Source organism: Microtus pennsylvanicus, chromosome X (genome assembly GCF_037038515.1).
Source record: "Microtus pennsylvanicus isolate mMicPen1 chromosome X, mMicPen1.hap1, whole genome shotgun sequence".
In the NCBI taxonomy this organism is placed as follows: domain Eukaryota; kingdom Metazoa; phylum Chordata; class Mammalia; order Rodentia; family Cricetidae; genus Microtus; species Microtus pennsylvanicus.
In genome coordinates, this window is record NC_134601.1 from 55620855 (window position 1) to 55638906 (window position 18052).

Consider the following 18052-nt stretch of genomic DNA (forward strand, 5'->3'; position numbering starts at 1 on the left):
TAGTGACATTTTAAAAAGTGTTCATCTGTTGCTTTAAACACACACACATGTCTATGAACTAGAGGCTACCCTGGTGAGTTCCAGGCTAGTCAAGGCTATATAGTAAGACTCTGTCTCAAAAAAATCAACACGCACGTGTTTTCTCCTCACATGTTTGTCCTCTGAAGTTTTGGTCAGGGTTGAAATACCTCTAGGACCTTTGAACTTTGTATTCTGGTGCCAAAGTGGTTTTGAACCTTGAGCTTATCCGGTGCTTCTAAATGTTTAACAGTCAGCTCTCTTGGGGGAAATCTATGTATGTATGTGTGTGCATAATCACAAATGGAGTTTGGTATGCCAGATGGGTAACATACAAATCTCATATAGTAAGCATGTGATATTCTTTATTATGCATTTTGTATAACAAATGCATCCTCACAGAATGCTTCCATTTTTGCCAGCTCATTTCTCTGTAATTGCAATAGACCAATACGGTTCCGGAGTGAATATTGGCTGGTACTATGTTTATATGTGCGCTGATGAAGATGGTGGAACATCATTTGTCGACAATGGGGTGATTTCTTTGCTAACTAGGCTAGTGATTTTCAAACAGTGGAAGCCAATTTCCTCTTCTTTCTTGTTGTTTTATTCATGGTGTAAACACATGGCAAGTCTTTCGGTTTAGTCTGAATAATGTTCCCCCATCACTTTCTTAGATTTTGCTGGCAGAGCATTGGGTCGGATTCTGGTTTATAGTGCTTGCTGATTTCTGAGCTTTAAATCTTACTACCATAGCTAATTTTAAGCTGCCCTCTTCAATGTGATGTTTAGAAAAGAGGCGATTCCCCACCAGTATACACTCCAACTCTCAGGCATCATGGTGTAAATAGTTTCAGGTATATAGATAATTAGACACTATAGTAGAATGATTAGGAAGTGATAAGTTGGGAACATTAATAATCTTAGTTTTCAATAAGACTTTAGTTTTATATATTTCTTTTGGTTTTTTTATTTTTACAACACTAGAGATTGAGCCTTGAACATGCTGTTGAAGTACTTTCCCGAACAATTCCATGGATTTTTCTTCTTTTATTACATATGTGTATGTGGTATAAGTGCATGTGTAAATACATGTTTGCATTTGTTTGGGACTCTGTGTGTGCACGCATGTGTGTGTCTGTGCATGTGTAGGCCTGAGGTTGACATCTGATGTCTTCCTCAGTCTCTCTGTATTGAATCCATAGAGACAGAGGCTCTCACTGAACCCAGAGCTCACAGGTTCGTCTAGTCAGGTGAGCCAACTTGTTCCAAAAACTTCCTGTCTCTGACTTCTGTGTCCTGGGATTACAGGTGGACCAGCAAAGCTTTTACATGGGTTTTGGAAATTCGAGCTCTCATTTCCAACACTTTACCTCATGAGCCATCTCCCCCACCCTCGTGTATATTCAACTAATATATAAACTGTGTTTAACTGGTTAACACAATTTCTGAAAAATGTAGCAATCAGTTGCCGTGGGTCAGGAGGACGAAGCACACTCAGAGCCAATAGCTTTCCTGGATCCCCAGTGACCCTCCTTCCTGCTCCAACTTCCCTTCACCACTCATTCTGGCTCCTTGAGCCAACTGCCTTAGATGACAGGACTTAGATTCTAGAGTTGACCTTAGCTGGTACCAGGGCATTATCGGCACCCTGTATGAGGGTGCTGGGCATCAACTGGCACCAGTGGCCCTCCCTCCCATAGGTTTCTGGTCCCTTTCTGACTGGGTCAAAGACACTTGCCCTGGTTCTGGAAGGCATATCTGGCAAGCCCTCAAGCCTAAAGGGAAGAAGAAGTAGGAGGAAGTTGAGAGCACAGTGGCTTAGCCCTTTGTCCGCTTGGCTGTGCTCCAGGCTGGGCTGTAATGGATTGCTGAAGGCTTTCCAGAGAGGCTGGAAGTACTGAAGACCATAGGCCACAGGGCAGGAGGTATGCGAGTCCTTTTTCTGGCTCGAAGGTGTTACCCAGAGCCTAGGAACCTACTTCGAGGGTGATTCTATGTTTGCCCTTGAAGAATACCTTTCTGTTCTGTTTCATTTTTTGTTGTGTTGAAACAGGGTTGCTCTGTATCTTAAGCTGGCCTGGAATTCACAGCACTCCTGTCTCAGTTTCCCAGGTCCTGGGATTACAGGTACGAACCACCATGTCTGTCCGAGACTACATTTTAAGCCTTGGTTATGTTCGGCAGAAGGAGTGGGTAACCATGAGATTTGGGGTCTATAGCTGGGCCTCTTGCTGAGTCAGGATTGGCCTAATGTTTCTTGGTGGAAAACCACCCAGCATTCTAACCGTGTTCTGTGTGGAGGCTTTGTATGAACTTTGTCTGCTGGAAGGCTCCATGGGCCTATCTGTTCTCCTTAGGTAACCCCTGGGCAACTGATGGAGTGTGATCACTCCAGCGCAGTTCGGGCCAGGTTACTGCCCAGATGAGCCCTCAGTGTTGGCACCTAGGTTGAAAGCTCTCCCTTGGCATAGTCCCCAGCTCCACCCTACAGAGCACTCAGTACAAAGATCAGCCCCTGGTGACTGAATGAATCAACCAGTCCAGGCCTGGCTGCAAGTCAGGATTTCTTTTTGGCAAAGCACAAGCAACGGTGTGAGTCCTGCAGGGGAGCCTTCATCTTGTCATCTTAGACATGGAGTGCCCTTTTTCACTACTAACTCTTTGAGGAAGAGGAATCTCAACATCCCCCCCACACACACATACACACTCACTAGTACACACACACACACACACACACACACACACACGCACGCACGCACGCACATAATCAGGTTTTTATGAGCCAGATGCTCCATAACCAGGAAGTTCAGGTGCCAATAATTTTCCTCCCAGTCTTTCCCCTCCCAGGCACACTACTGCACCGGGTGTCTCCGGAGACTGGCGGAAGTGCTGATTGGGCGTGATTCGCTCTTGGCGTTAGGCCGAGAACATCCTGTGCAGCTGGGAGGGTGGCGCTGCCCTCTACGCAGCACACAGGATGGGAAGTGAGCAGGGTGAGGATGCAGATGGTAAGGGGTCAGTGACGCTCTGAAAGGCAAGCCTCGAACCTCAGCAGAAATTAGAAGCCCTTCGCTGGCTGCCAAGACCTGCCCAACACACACATCACAGCCTTCACACACATGGTCTTCCAGCACATGCCTTTGCCAATGTTTTCAGGGCATTTGGCAGAGTGGAGGCCTAAGACTGGCGCGGGGGGGGGGGGGGGCTACAGAAAGTCATGACTCTGCATTTTAGTGTTGAGAACGTTGATTCTCACTTTCCTTATGATTATGGATAAGAATAAAGTGATGCTGTAAAATCACTGTCCAGAGCTAGTTGTGGTGGCTCCCATTTGCAGTCTTAGCATTCAGGTAGCTATGGCAGGAGGATCATGAGTTCAAGGCCTGCCTGGGCAACTTGGCAAGAGTATGTTTCAAAATATATGTTTTTGTTTTGTTTTTGGAGACAGGGTTTCTCTGTGTAACAGCCCTGGATGTCCTGGAACTTGCTCTGTAGACCAGGCTGGCTTCAAACTCACAGAGATCTGCCTGTCTCTATCTTCTGAGTGCTGGGATTAAAGGCGTGTGCCACCACCGCCTGGCCCATTGTGCCTTCCTTATCTTGATACTTCCTGTGTGGTGTGCATCAAACAGGGCAGGTATTCAGAAAATGATCACAATGTACCCTTTGCCCCGGCAGTGATGCTTTGTTCATCTTCTGAGGGCAGCCCTTCCCTTGAACCATAGAATGTTCCAGAAGTTCAGGTTTTAACCATGGTGTAGCAACCTCCAGGATCTCCTCACTGTTTCCATTTCTCTGTTTGATTTCATTTTCCCCCATAAGACAAGGTCTCACTGTGTAGCCCTGGCCAGCCTGGAGCTGTGTTAACCAAGCTGTCCTCAAACTCACAGAGATCTGGCCGCTTCTGCCCTCATGCCCAGCTTATTTTCATTTCACCCCATTCGTTCCCTCCATACCCAGAACCTTTGTAGCCTTTGTCTGGCCATGTTTTAAAGATCCTTTAATTAGGAACAAATTCCAATTTATAAAACATCGCAAAGCTTAAAACAGGATAAGGTACACCTCATAATCTTTCCTATGGTCACTTTCTGTTAACATTTAATCCCATTGTCTTTGGCATCTGTGTTTACACGTTCTGTTCACTTTGTAGACATGGTAGTAGAAATAGAAATAAACCCACAAATATATACACTCACATAAGCATGTATATACATTTGATGAATGTGTATTGTATTTATGTTATGTGTGTGTACACATACATGCAATACATACACGCTGTATATGCATTTTATATGTACCCTACACATACACACACACACACATATTTTTGGAGACATTAGAGAGTAAGTTGTATATACTATGGTCCTTTACCCCTATTCTTCTATATGCGTTTCTTTTAAAAAAATATTTATTTTTATTATTTTAAAGATTATGTGTGTGTGTGTGTGTGTGTGTGTGTCTGTCTGTCTGTCTGTCTGTGAATGTGAATGTGAATGCAGGTGCTCACAGAAGTCAGAGGGGTCAGATGCCCTTGGAGCTGGAGTTAGAGGGAATCAAACTTGGGTCCTCTGGAAAAGCAGTACATGCTTGCTTCTAACCACTGAACCACCTCTCCTATGTGTGTTTCTTAAGAATAGAGATATCCAGTGCCAGACAGTAGTGATGCACGCTTTTAATCCCAGCGCTTGGGAGACAGAAGCAGGCAGATCTCTGAGTTCAAGGCCAGTCTGGTCTACAGAGCAAGTGCCAGGTCAGTCAGGGCTACCACAAAGAAACCCTGTCTCAGGGGGCTGTAGAGATGGCTCAGTGGTTAAGAGCACTGACTGCTCTTCCAGAGTACCCGGGTTCAATTCCCAGCACCCACATGGCAGCTCACAACAGTCTGAAGATCCAGTTACAGGGGATCTGACACCTTCACACCAATGCACATAAAATAAAAAGTTAAATAAAAAAGGAAACCCTGTCTCGAAAAACCAAAGCAAGCAAGCATACAAACAAATAACACCACCACCAATATAATAATAAACAATAGAGATTTCATTTTACATAGTCAATCTTATGTAAGTACCAGTTTCCTACATGTAACTCTCACAATGCTTTAATCAACTATACTGACTATAATTTCTTTTTTATATTTTTTATTTATATTTTTATTTTTGGTCTTTTAAAAATATTTATTAGCCCGGCGGTGGTGGCACACGCCTTTAATCCCAGCACTTGGGAGGCAGAGGCAGGCGGATCTCTGTGAGTTCGAGACCAGCCTGGTCTACAAGAGCTAGTTCCAGGACAGGCTCCAAAACCACAGAGAAACCCTGTCTCAAAACACCAAAAAAAAAAAAATAAATAAATAAAATAAAAAATAAAAATATTTATTTAGCCGGGCGGTGGTGGCGCACGCCTTTAATCCCAGCACTCGGGAGGCAGAGGCAGGCGGATCTCTGTGAGTTCGAGACCAGCCTGGTCTACAGAGCTAGTTCCAGGACAGGCTCCAAAGCCACAGAGAAACCCTGTCTCGAAAAACCAAAAAAAAAAAATTATTTATTTATTTATTTTGTATACAATATTCTGTCTGTATGTATGTCTGCAGGCCAGAAGAGGGCACCAGACCTCATTACAGATGGTTGTGAGCCACCATGTGGTTGCTGGGAATTGAACTCAGGACGTTTGGAAGAGCAGGCAATGCTCTTAACCTCTGAGCCATCTCTCCAGCCCCATATTTTTGGTTTTTTTGATACATGGTTTCTCTGTGGCTTTGGAGCTTGTCCTGGAACTAGTTCTTGTAGAACAGGCTGGTCTCAAACTCACAAAGATCCACCTGTCTCTGCCTCCTGAGTGCTGGGATTAAAGGCGTGCGCCACCACCGCCCAGCAATTTATTTTTTAAAATAATTTATTTATTCTCATTTTATATACATTGGTGTTTTGCCTGCGTGAAGCTCCCATGTGGGTGCTGAGAGTTGAACCTGGGTCCTCTGGAAGAACAGTCAGTGTTCTTAACCACTGAGCCACCTCTCCAGTCCCACTGACTGCAATTTCTTAAGTTGACACAAGTGTGTCCTTTAGAAGATTTTCTTTTTAGTATTTTTTTTTTTTGGTTTTTCGAGATTTTCTTCCAGTGACAGAAGTTATACTGTGGTCAAACTCCGAATGTAGTTGTTTAACTTCTTTAATGCGGGACATATTGATAGCATGCATAGTTTGGGTCTTTTATAAGAAAAGGAGAATTCCTCTTGGAGATTATAGCTGGCTTTCCCATTAGCTTTTTGAGCTTGTGGCGCTTTCTGACTACATCTCTGCTTCATATCTATTTCTTCTCTATCTGTTTCATCAGTGATGCCAGTGTTCCTTTTTCTTCTTTTTCTTCCTTACTTCTCTCCCTCCCTTGCTCCTTCCTTCTTCCCTTCCTCCCTTCCTCCCTCCCTTCCTTCCTTCCTTCCTTCCTTCCTTCCTTCCTTCCTTCTTCCCTTCCTTCTTCCCTTCCTCCCTCCCTTCCTTCCTTCCTTCCTTCCTTCCTTCCTTCCTTCCTTCCTCCCTTCCTTTCTTCCTTCCTTCTTCCCTTCCTTCCTTCCTTCCTTCCTTCCTTCCTTCCTTCCTTCTTTCCTTTCTTCCTTCCTTCTTTCCTTTCTTCCTTCCTTCTTTCCTTTCTTCCTTCCTTTTCTGTTTCTGAGGCTGGCTCTCACTCTGTAACTCAGACTGACCTGGAACTCACTACGTAGGCAAGGCTGGCCTTGAACTCCAAAGTGTTGAAATTGCAGGTGTGAGCCACCGTGCCTAGCTCATGAGGTCAGTTTGATCACCAGTTAAGAGTAGTGGGGGCTTTAGAGGTGGCCCCGCAGTTAAAAATGTGTGCTACTTTATAGAATGGCCAGGTTCAGTTCTCGGCACCCACCTTGAGCGGCTCACAACTGTAGCTCCAGGGCATCTGCCACCTTTGACCTTTGTGGGCACCAACACTCATATGCACATGTACAGATGATATACAAATATATACATAACAAAATAAAAATAAGATCTTTTTTTTAAAAAGTAGGGCACAATTTCTCTACTGTTTATCCACATTTTCCTCCCTTGGTACATAATAAGCAATTTGTGGGAGTTACTTAAAAATCAGGCAGAATTCTCCTTCTTTCCCCCACCCTCCCGGACTTAGTTTCCATTGCTATAGTTCTTGTCCACTCTTGTCTTTTATCTTTGCAAAATAATGTGTTTATAACTTCCACACCCCATCTGTAGTTACCTTTATACACCAGCCAGTTTGGACTACCTTTGGTTTTCCAGTGCCTACCAAGTCTTGCTCATCCTCCAGTCTGGTAGCAAGGCATAAATTGAAGTATACAACTGTAGGGGGCGCCACTCACTCACGCAGCAGCCACGTGCTGCAACAGCAGGGGTCTAGGCTCCTAAGGACTTTCCCCTCGCGTTGGTTAATGATTGTCCCTTGCTTGTTCTCCAGGCTTTGTCTGCAGACCCCTAGACCCCTATTGTCACCCCTGTGGTATTGTACCGTAATTGCTTTTCTATTTCTATTTTTTTTTTTGCGGTTTTTCTATTTCTATGCCTCTCTCATTGGGCTTTAAGTTCCATAAAGGTAAAGGATGCTCTTTCTTCTCTTATATGTTCCCGCAGCACCCAGTTCAGAGTATGTGCTCAGGGAATGTCAAATCAATGAACAAGTTTGTTTCGTGTGTGTGTGTGTGTGTGTGTGTGTGTGTGTGTGTGTGTGTGTGTAAATACATACAGATATATTGTTCAGAATGCTACGACATTGGAAGACTTAAATAGTATAAGGGACATCTCATAATCTTTTGCATTGTTGCTATTAATGTTTAGTTCCAATGCCTTTGTGCGCGTGCGCACGTGTGCATATGCACGCGCACACACACACATGTATATGTAATGTGTGCACAGCATGAGTGCACGCACACTAGTGCCACTGTGTGTACGTGGAGGACAAAGGACAACTTGTAGGAGTCAGTTCTCTCCTTACGCGGTGGGATCTTGGGTCTGAACTCAGGTTGTCGTCGCTTTACTTGGCGGGCCATCTTATGCATAGAGAGAGAGAATGGGGGAATAGAGAGTGCTTTGCTGTCAGAAGACAAAGTTCAGAAAGGCACTGATATGCTTGATTCATCCTGTGTTCTCTCCCCTCCCCCTCAATACGTGGTACAGGACTTTGTTCGTAATAGCACTCAACAAACGTTTGCTGAACACACGTGTATACTGGGTGTTAGGGACCTCCCCCATTTCTTCAGAAACACAGTAAAAAGCATGTGTAGGTTAGATCTGAGCCCCAGGGTGCCCTCTGAACTCCAGCTGTTTTCTAGATCCAACCCTAATTGAGCAGTGCACCCAAGGGAATGCATTTGTATGTGAGCAGCGTCATCAGGATATTTGGATAAACCTCTAAGGGACATGGAGGGCTGTCAAGGCCCCCTCTTGAAGCTCTAAAGCCTTCCTAATTGATAGTCTCTGGTTTCTCCCACAGACTCACATCTGACATCTGACCTAGGTGAGCTGACTACAGAAGTCCTTCTAGGACGATGTCACTTGGAAGGTAGGCTATTTGTGTCAGGCTACGAGGGGTTACGGTGGCAATGCAGCCCCAAATTTGAAGAGGACAGGGCACCGTTTGGGTCCTGGTTGCAGAGTGTCATTCTGGCTGAGAGAGTTCGTCTGATGGATATCAGATTGATGCCTTTCTGGGCAAGCCTGCACGCATGTCACTTTAGGCCCACTGCCATAGCCGCACATACATCTTTGGGGAAGCCGAGGGCTTAGCTCAGCTTGGCTGCCAGAACAACTCTTCCCAGAAGACACTGTTGAAGAAACTCTCCAAGGATTCTTCTCAGCACCCCAGGGGCATAATCAGGCTGGAAGAGCAGCCCCAGAAAAATGTTAGCCAAGTAGGAACCTTACCGTTTTGTTTGTTTTGTTTTACAGTGCTAGAAATGGAGCCTAGGGACTCACACATGCTTAACCAAGAATTTTAGCACTGAGCCCGTTTTTTTTTAATGAATTTTTATGAATTAATTCTTTGAGACAAGGTCTTGCAATATAACTCTGGCTAGCCTGAAACTTGCTATGTAGACCAAGCTGGTCTTGAATTTAGAGATCCACCTACTCTCTCGAGTGCTTTTTTCAAATTATTTATTTATTTATTTATTTATTTATTTATTTATTTATTTATTTATTATGTATACAATAGTCTGCCTATGTGTATGTCTGCAGGCCAGAAGAGGGCACCAGACCCCATTACAGATGGTTGTGAGCCACCATGTGGTTGCTGGGAATTGAACTCAGGACCTTTGAAAGAGCAGGCAATGCTCTTAACCACTGAGCCATCTCTCCAGCCCTCTCTCGAGTGCTTTTAAGGGGGTGTACCACCATTCCCAGCCTCGGTAATATTTTTGTTTGAGGCAGAGTCTCACTGTGTAGTCCAGACTGGTCTTAAACTCAGTACATAGCCCAGGCTAGCCTCCAACACATAATTCTCTTGCCTCAGGCTCCTGAGTGTATGCATGATTTTTTTTTAAAAAATTAACTTAAAAGTTTCTGGTTTGCAGAAGTTTGGAGGCTCCCCGCTAGGCCTCATCTCAATAACCAGTACTGGTGGGGAGAAGAAGTGAGGAAGGAAACCCCTGTAATGCTTGTGTTTTCCTAGCTCTCAGCATGGAACCCAGGGCCTCGCACATTCATAGCAAATGCTGTGTCCCCAAGCTACACCCGCAGTCTGCACAATTCTGCCATCAGACAGGAATTTTAGCCTATGTATAGGCTATGCCTTAGCTTCTGTCCTCTCTGTAGAAGACATATACCACAGAAGGCAGCCGGGAACGGAGTGCCGCTGGTGGAGTGCTTGTTTGGCATGCACCAAGCCTCGCATTTGGGATCTAGCACCATATAAACCAGGAGGGCTGCCCTGTGGTCTCAGCGCTCAGGAGGTAGAACTGGAAGGATCAGAAGTTCAAGGTTATCCTCAGCTACATCTAATAAATGTGAAGCTGGATTATATGAGACTGCAGCTCCAAAAAAGCAACAACAAAAAACCGCACCCATTCGTATATGGGCAATAGAAATTGAACTCAGCATGTTATAAAAAGAAGGTGGGAGGAGGGGCGGAGCAGTAGGGATGGACCCAGGAGGAATTAGGAAGGGGAGGAGTGGGAGTGACTCTGATCAAAATACATCATATAAAAATATGAACTTCTCAAATAATTTATACAAATATTGCATTGAAAATTAATAGCAGAGCATGGCATCACACACCTTTAAACCCTGCACTCGGGAGGCAGAGGCAGGCGGATCTCTATGAGTTTGAAGTCAGCCTGGTCTACAAGAGCTAATTCTAGGCCAGCCAGAGTTACAGAGAGAATCTGCCTCAATAAATAAATAAATAAATAAATAAATAAATAAATAAATAGCATTTCCTTCCATCCATGAGTATTTGGACAGTTCAAATTGGATTTATTGGGTAGGAGGAGGAGGAAGAGGAGGAGGAGAAGAAAAGAAGTAGAAGAAGAAGAAGAAGAAGAAGAGGAGGAGGAGGAGGAGGAGGAGGAGGAGGAGGAGGAGAAGAAGAAGAAGAAGAAAGAGGAGGAGAAGGAGAAGAAGAAGGAGGAGGAGGAGAAAAGGAGAAAGGGGGCATGGTGGCTCACGCCTTTGATCTCAGCACTCAGGAGGCAGAGGCAGGTAGATTTCTATGAGTTTGAGGCAGCCTGGTCTACAAAATGAGTTCCAGGACAGCCGGGGCTGTTACAAAGAGATACTGTTTCAAAAAAGAAAGAATGAAAGAAAGGAAAGAAGGGAATAGGATAGATGGATCCGGGAGGCTGTTGAAAGGCATAGAGTTAGGGAAGTGTCTCAAAGAATAACACTACTATATTTTAAAATTAGCACTTCCGTTGTATTGACCACATGCTAGGCACTGTTTCAAAAGCTTCACGATCTATTGATTCATTTCATTCTTATCGTGTTTCTTTAAAGTGGATACAGCTGGTGTCTATGCCTTCCAGTGGAAGAAATGGAAGCACAAAGAAACCAAGCAGTATGCTCAACAGCACAATTTGTAAGTGGTAGAATCAGAATTCCAGCCTGGGGAGACTCAGGACTCAGTTCTCTTTATGACTGTGCTCTGCTAGGGCTGGCGGAGGGGCAGCTGTCTCTCCTGCCTTCTCCTTTCTTCTCTGGACTCTTTACTGGGTATCACGTGCAGAAATCCAGCCTTTCCTCTCGCTGTGGTAGTGGGGGGGGGGGGTGAGAAAGGGAGAGCGGCGGAGGAACTGGGCAGGGCAGAGAGAGAACGTGGGGCGCTACTTCTGGAAAAGCTAGCTAGCCCTGGGAGGGGCTGAGGAATCCTGGAATCTAGCACTTGTTAAACTGCTGCGCTTTATTTTCCAGATGTGTTTAGGGAGTTCCTGTGGGTGAGAGCAACACCCAAATCTCTTCACCCCTCCCCTTTGGGAATCATCACCCAACCACGGAAGAGCGGGAGCTGAGCTTTGCCTTTATACTCTGAACGGAGTAGGGACAAAAACAGAAACAGGGTACTCTTGAGTACTCTCCCGCAAGGTCATGGCTTGTTCATGTTAAGCAAGGACCTGATGGTTTTATTTTCTTTTGTGAATTTCAGCCTTGAGAAATCTTGACCAGACCAGAGCCAGAAGCCTGAACTCCTTCGGCTTTCCTAAGTTTGTGGCGATTTCTCCGGAACAGTTTCAGTCACCTTGAACAGTTTCAGTCACCTTTGTGGCTAGGCTGAGGGTGCACACCTGGAAACAGACATGCAATCAACCCACTATTCTTTCTTTCTTTTTTTTTAAGATTTATTTATTTATTATGTATATAATATTCTCAGTACTCTGCCTGCAGGCCAGAAAGGGCACCAGATCTCATTACAGATGGTTATAAACCACCATGTGGTTGCTGGGAATTGAACTCAGGACCTTTGGAAGAGCAGGCGGTGCTCTTAACCACTGAGCCATCTCTCCAGCCTTTTTTTTTTTTTTGTTTTTCGAGACAGGGTTTCTCTGTGGTTTTGGAGCCTGTCCTGGAACTAGCTCTTGTAGACCAGGCTGGTCTCGAACTCACAGAGATCCACCTGCCTCTGCCTCCCGAGTGCTGGGATTAAAGGCGTGCGCCACCACCGCCCGGCTCAACCCACTATTTCAAAAGCACACTTAGGTTTGGCATTCTGCTGGGTGTCCGGAATAGAGACCTGAGTAAGAGTGCTTTCGTTGTGACTAAAATGCTACCTGTTTGTGTATGCACGGATGACGTCTGAGAGAGGCTGCCAGAAGGTGCTGGTGACACAGAAGGCCTGTGGGGAGGTAGGGTACCAGCTTGGGCCTGTAAACCATTTAAGCTTTGGGCCTTTGGCACTGTGGGCATATACATATTACCCATGCAAGGATAAATAACCCCCTGCTTCACACCCAAAAAGAGAAGTGAAAAGGAGGGAGAGATGCTTCTGGAAACACGTCTGATGTGGGAGTGTTAGCTGTTTTGTTGTTGCTTTTCTAGTTCCTTTCCTCCACCCCTTCCTCCTTTCTAGATAAGGTCTCACTTTGTCAGGGCTTGTTTGGAACTTACTGTGTGGTCATACCTGACCTTGAACTTGTGAAAGTTCTTCTGCCTCAGTTTCCCCAAAGGTGCTGGGGTTGTTGCCCACGGAGGAAACAAATTGACAGTTTCTCTTCCGGCTTGGGCCCGAGTACAGGTTTTAGTCAGAACAGCCATTTTCATGTGGTTTTGCTTTCCCAGTGTGAGGAAGGAAATGAAGGAGAAGCTTCGTCCTCTAGCCAAGAACACCCAGGCATGTGAGACCCACTGAAAGCGAAAGAGGTGTCCTTTCACAAGTTCGGGCTTCTTTTCTTTCTTCCATTTATTGATTTTTATTGTGTATGTGTGTGAGTCACGTGTGTCACAACATGTATGTAGAGGCCAGGGGGCAAGTCAACTCTCTTCTTCTACCATGTGGGTCCTGGGCATCCACCAGGTTGCCAGTCTTTAACAGTAGGTGCTTTTCTTCTGGGAAATCCAATTCACACCTTTGTGCAGGGCAGGGATGAGGGGCACGACAAGAGAGCCCCAGAGAGGACTCTGTGTGTGTGTGTGTGTGTGTGTGTGTGTGTGTGTGTGTGTGTGTGTGAATACATACAGATATATTGTTCTTGCTATTAAAGATTCAATTGACTTGCCGGGAAGTGATGGTGCACACCTTTGATCCCAGCACTCAGGACGCAGAGGCAGGCAGTTCTCTGTGAGTTCGAGACCAGCCTGGTCTACAGAGCAAGTTCCAGGACAGGCACCAAAGCTACAAAGAAACCCTGCCTCGAAAAACCACAAAAAGATTCGATTGACTCATTAGAACTGGAGTTGGCTTGTAGCAGATACAGAGCCAAATAATCAGGAGCTATCATTAGACTTCTTCAGAGCCATCCTCTGCCTGCTTGTCTGTCTGACTTAAGAAACACGTGACTGCCGGGCGGTGGTGGCACATGCCTTTAATCCCAGCACTCGGGAAGCAGAGACAGGCGGATATCTGTGAGTTCGAGACCAGCCTGGTCTACAAGAGCTAGTTCCAGGACAGGCTCCAAAGCTACAGAGATACCCTGTCTCGAAAAAAACCAAAAAAAAAAAAAAGAAAGAAAGAAACACGAGACTATCAGGTAAAGACTTTGGGAACGTACTGACAGACCCACCGGCTTGGGCCAACCCAAAGCTAAGAACACCATCTGAGAACGTGAGGCTGATAGCAGAGATAACCCCATATTGCTGTAACCGCTGACCTGATGTTTCCACCAATGGACTGGAAAATTATGGCTTTTATTCTGCTACTATAAAACTTCCATAAAACTCTCACCTCATTTTTATTTGCAATAACCTGAATCTGTTTTCCCGGCCTATGGTCACTCATAAACTCTCTCTTGTTCTCTTTGAGGTAAGAGTTGTCTTTGCTTCGTCACGGGTAATAGCCATTCACCTTTGAAATACATATTGTCCCTGGCCCTGCCCTTGGCAGAGAGCAGTGTTTCCCAACAGGCTCTGTCTGGTCAGCTGGTCTCAGGCCAGCACCACCTGCTTGCTCTTGCCTAAACCTGCTGGGGAATTCGCCTAGCCCTGAGAAGACAGCCAAGAGGTCAGCCACTAGTGGGTTCAGGGTACCAGCCTGTATGACTTGCGCTCTGAGAGCTGTCTGCTTTCTTCTGAATTGTATGCAGAAGGTTTTTCATTCCTGGCTGGACTGTGTCCTGGACACCCTTGCTGAAGTTTACTTTCTGCAACGCTTCTGGGCATAGCGCCGGACTAAGACCATCAACTGACTTAGATTTCATGTGGGCCTATGCAAACACGCAGTGGAGTATGCTGGCTGTGTTGTGAACACAAGAGACTGAGCCCCAGAAAGACAAACAGTAAGAGGTGGTGACTGGAACAGAAATCCAACCGTAGTTACCAAGCCCATAACCACTGGGCTGGAAAGGTGTTTATTTCTGCACTCTCTTCTGTTGCCTCCCAGAAAGGGAGTTTTAATATCTCCTAAGCCAACCTTATTTAGGAAAGGAAACGCAATGCCAAAAAAAAATCCCTTATGCTGTCCCAAAGCTAAATATAAAAGCACTTTTACTATTATCTCTTGGTTGGTGCTGTTAGATCAAAGCTTCCCACTAAGACCTGTAACCAGGGGCTACCTAGGAGTAACCCATTTGGGCAGAGAGGAAAGGGCCCCAACTTTATGATATCCCAGTCAGGGCTCTAACAGGATCTGCCAACAGGGAAAGGGAAACTTATAAACGGAAATGAACTCCTCAGAGCAGGTCCTAGACCCATGAAATGGAGAGACTTGCCTTTCCAATTGGGCATGGTGGGGAAAACACTCAAGTGGTGGGGGCAGTGGCAGGAAGGCAGCTGTAAATTTGAGGCCAACCTTCCACAGATTGAGACCCTGTCTCCAAAAACTAAACGGAAGGCTGGAGAAATGACTCAGCGGTGAAGATCACTTATTGCTCCCTCAGAGGACCCAGGTTCAGGTCTGAGCACCTATGTGGTGACTCACACACATCTGGAAGTCTAGATTCCAAGTGTCAGGGGATCTGATGCCCTCCTCTGCCCTCCATGGGCACCAGGCATCCACATGGTATGAACACGTACACATAAGCAAAACACCCATACATGAAATAAATAAATTTAAAAAATTTACAAACCAGGCTGGGCAGGGGAGGTGCACGCCTTTAATCCCAGCACTCAGAGGCAGAGACAAGCAGATCTCTGTGAGTTCGAGACCAGCCTGATCTGCAGAACTAGTTCCGAGACAGGCTCCAAAGCTACAGAGAAACCCTGTCTCGAAAAAACAAAAATAAATAAATAAATAAAAATTGAAACCCAAACCACCTCTATCACCAAAAATCCAGGGATGAGGACGTGGCCTCAGCGAGAGCTTGCTGGGCAGGCTGCGGGCCTGAGTTTGGATACCAGCAGCTACAGAAAGGCCTGGACACAGCCGCACGTGTCTGTAATTCTAGTCTCGCATGAGATAAAGATGGGGAGATCCCAGGGACTTGCAGGCCAGCCAAATGGTGGGCTCCTGGTTCAGTGGGAAATCCTGTCTCCAAAATAACGTTGGTGAGTGAGAAAGGATGAGTCCTGATGTTGACATCTGGCCTCCGCGGGTGCATGCCCCAGTGAGTACACCTACATACAGATGTGCATACACACACGTACACCACATATGCACAGAAAACATCGGTCAATCAATCAGTGAGCTATACAAAGAGAATTTCCGTCCCGTTTATTATTCCTGGGGAAGAGGAAATTGCGGGGACATAGTCACAGGCCTGGGGATGGGCAATTTTGCAGCTGTGATGTGTGTGGGCTGACCTCTGGGCCCCACTGGACCATATTCTTGGAATTCTAGATGCAAATCAGCCCTCTGTATCTGGGGCTCCTAAACTCAGCCACTGTCGACCGAAAATAGTTTTTTCCAGGTTTCATATGAACTGGGCACAGTGGCTCATATCTATGATCCCAGCACCTGTGGGGTTGAGCAGGAGGATTGCTTGTAGTTCAATGTCAGTCTGAGCTAGATAGTGAGTTTGAGACCAGCCAATGGCACAAAATGGGACCCTGTCTCAACCCCTGTAATTGCATCTGTACTGAACCGGTAGACTTTTTTTTCTGGCCGTTTTCTTTATTTATTTTTTTTAAAGATTTATTTATTTATTATGTATACAATATTCTGCCTCCATGTATGCCTGCACGCCAGAGGAGGGCGCAAGATCTCATTACAGATGGTTGTGAGCCACCATGTAGTTGCTGGGAATTGAACTCAGGACCTCTGGAAGAGCAGGCAGTGCTCTTAACTTCTGAGCCATCTCTCCAGCCCCTGGCTGTTTTCTTTAAATGATACGGATTACTCGTCATCTACACAGCATCTACATTGTAATTAGGTAGCATGGGAAATCTAGCTCAGATCATGCTTCCTGGGAGGGCTCTTTGGGGCTTTGGCCAAGAATCTGGCCTGAGCTTCAGCTAAAACTTCTCCCGACTGCCCCCACCCCATCCAGAGCAGCAATCATAGTCCCTCCAAAACAGAAATAAGGGCTTGGAAGATGGCCCTGAGCGGCTGACTGACAAGCCTATTGGCCTGAGTGTAACCCCATGGACTCACATAGAAGAAGGAGAGAACTGATTTCCCCAAGTTATCTTTTTTTTTTTTTTTTTTGGTTTTTCGAGACAGGGTTTCTCTGTGATTTTGGAGCCTGTCCTGGAACTAGCTCTGTAGACCAGGCTGGTCTCGAACTCACAGAGATCCGCCTGCCTCTGCCTCCCGAGTGCTGGGATTAAAGGCATGTGCCACCACTGCCCAGCTTCCCCAAGTTATCTTACACTGTCACAAACAAAACACACTTTAAAATGTAAGAAGAAATCAAGAGATGGTTTACAGCCTCTCTGTACTTTACACAGAGATACTGTGCCTATTCTTGTGTGCCTGGCACCATCCATGCTACACAAGTGTTTGAACACTTAGTCTAACCCAGGGGACTTGGGCATCTATGAGTTTTTAGTATCCCGGGTCAGGAAGAGGTCCTGGAATCGAAACCACATGAAAATGACGGGATAACTGTATATGCTCAAGGTGCAGACCAAAGAAACCTCCAGACTGCCTTATTTGATATTTCTTTTTCCTCCAGTGGCCATCCCTTCAGGAGGAAGTGTTAGGTAGGACACCTCTTTCTTAGCTCGCTCTCATGGATTTGCCTTGCTCTTCTAAAAAGCTGATGCTAGGGCTGGAGAGATGGCTCAGTGGTTAAGAACACTGACTGCTCTTCCAGAGGATGCGGGTTCAATTCCCAGCACCCACATGGCAGCTCACACTGTTTGGCATTCCAGTTCCAGGGGATCCAACATCCCTGGCAAAACATATAAAAATAATTTAAAAAAATCTTCCATTTCTTCTGCATTTCCACAACTAGCCTGGCTTCTCATTGCAAGGGGCCCTCGCCTGGTGGATCTGTTTGTGGGATCTGTTTGCGCCACCCTCAGGTTCACTGGACATTAGGACATCACTCTGCCTTGCTAGAGGGATGAGGCAACAAGGCAACCATGTGGGACAGGAGGAAGACTAACTCAGCAATAATCCTTTTGTCTCTACTCCAGCCAGGGATTTCCCAGTGCTCAGTTCATCGCCGCATCTTAATTCAAATGCCTCTGTGACAGGCGTTACTTTAAATAGGCAGGGAGAAGAAATGCCTTCAATGTCCATTTTTGTGCTTGTTCAGATAGCTGGAATATCTGAGGGACGATTGCCTGAAGAGCAGAGGGAAGAGCTGACGGAAGATCACTGAATTGCTGCTGCTGAAACTGGACTTGGCCAGACATCATCTGCCCCCTTGTGGACAGTGCTTTCCTGACACTTTGAGGAAATGGAGAGGAAGTAGATGCAAATTCCAAAATTGCCCAGCAAGTATCATTGCTGACAACCTTGCAAAGTCTGGGGATTGGCCACTCTGACTTTACTGACTAGTCCTACCCACCTC

The 18052-nt window shown here is 45.8% G+C and overlaps 1 protein-coding gene and 1 long non-coding RNA gene across 2 annotated transcripts in view; one reads left to right on the forward strand and one right to left on the reverse strand.

Annotated features, from left to right (window-relative positions):
* The window catches only part of Ube2a (ubiquitin conjugating enzyme E2 A), an 85108-nt gene that overhangs the window by 54536 nt on the left and 12520 nt on the right, over positions 1–18052 (reverse strand). The gene's annotated exons all lie outside the window — the stretch shown is intronic.
* LOC142841352 (uncharacterized) lies at positions 1691–11974 on the forward strand. Its single transcript, XR_012909049.1, has 5 exons — positions 1691–1946; positions 2075–2148; positions 8506–8574; positions 11004–11085; positions 11418–11974. It is a non-coding gene; the product is annotated as an uncharacterized LOC142841352 (long non-coding RNA).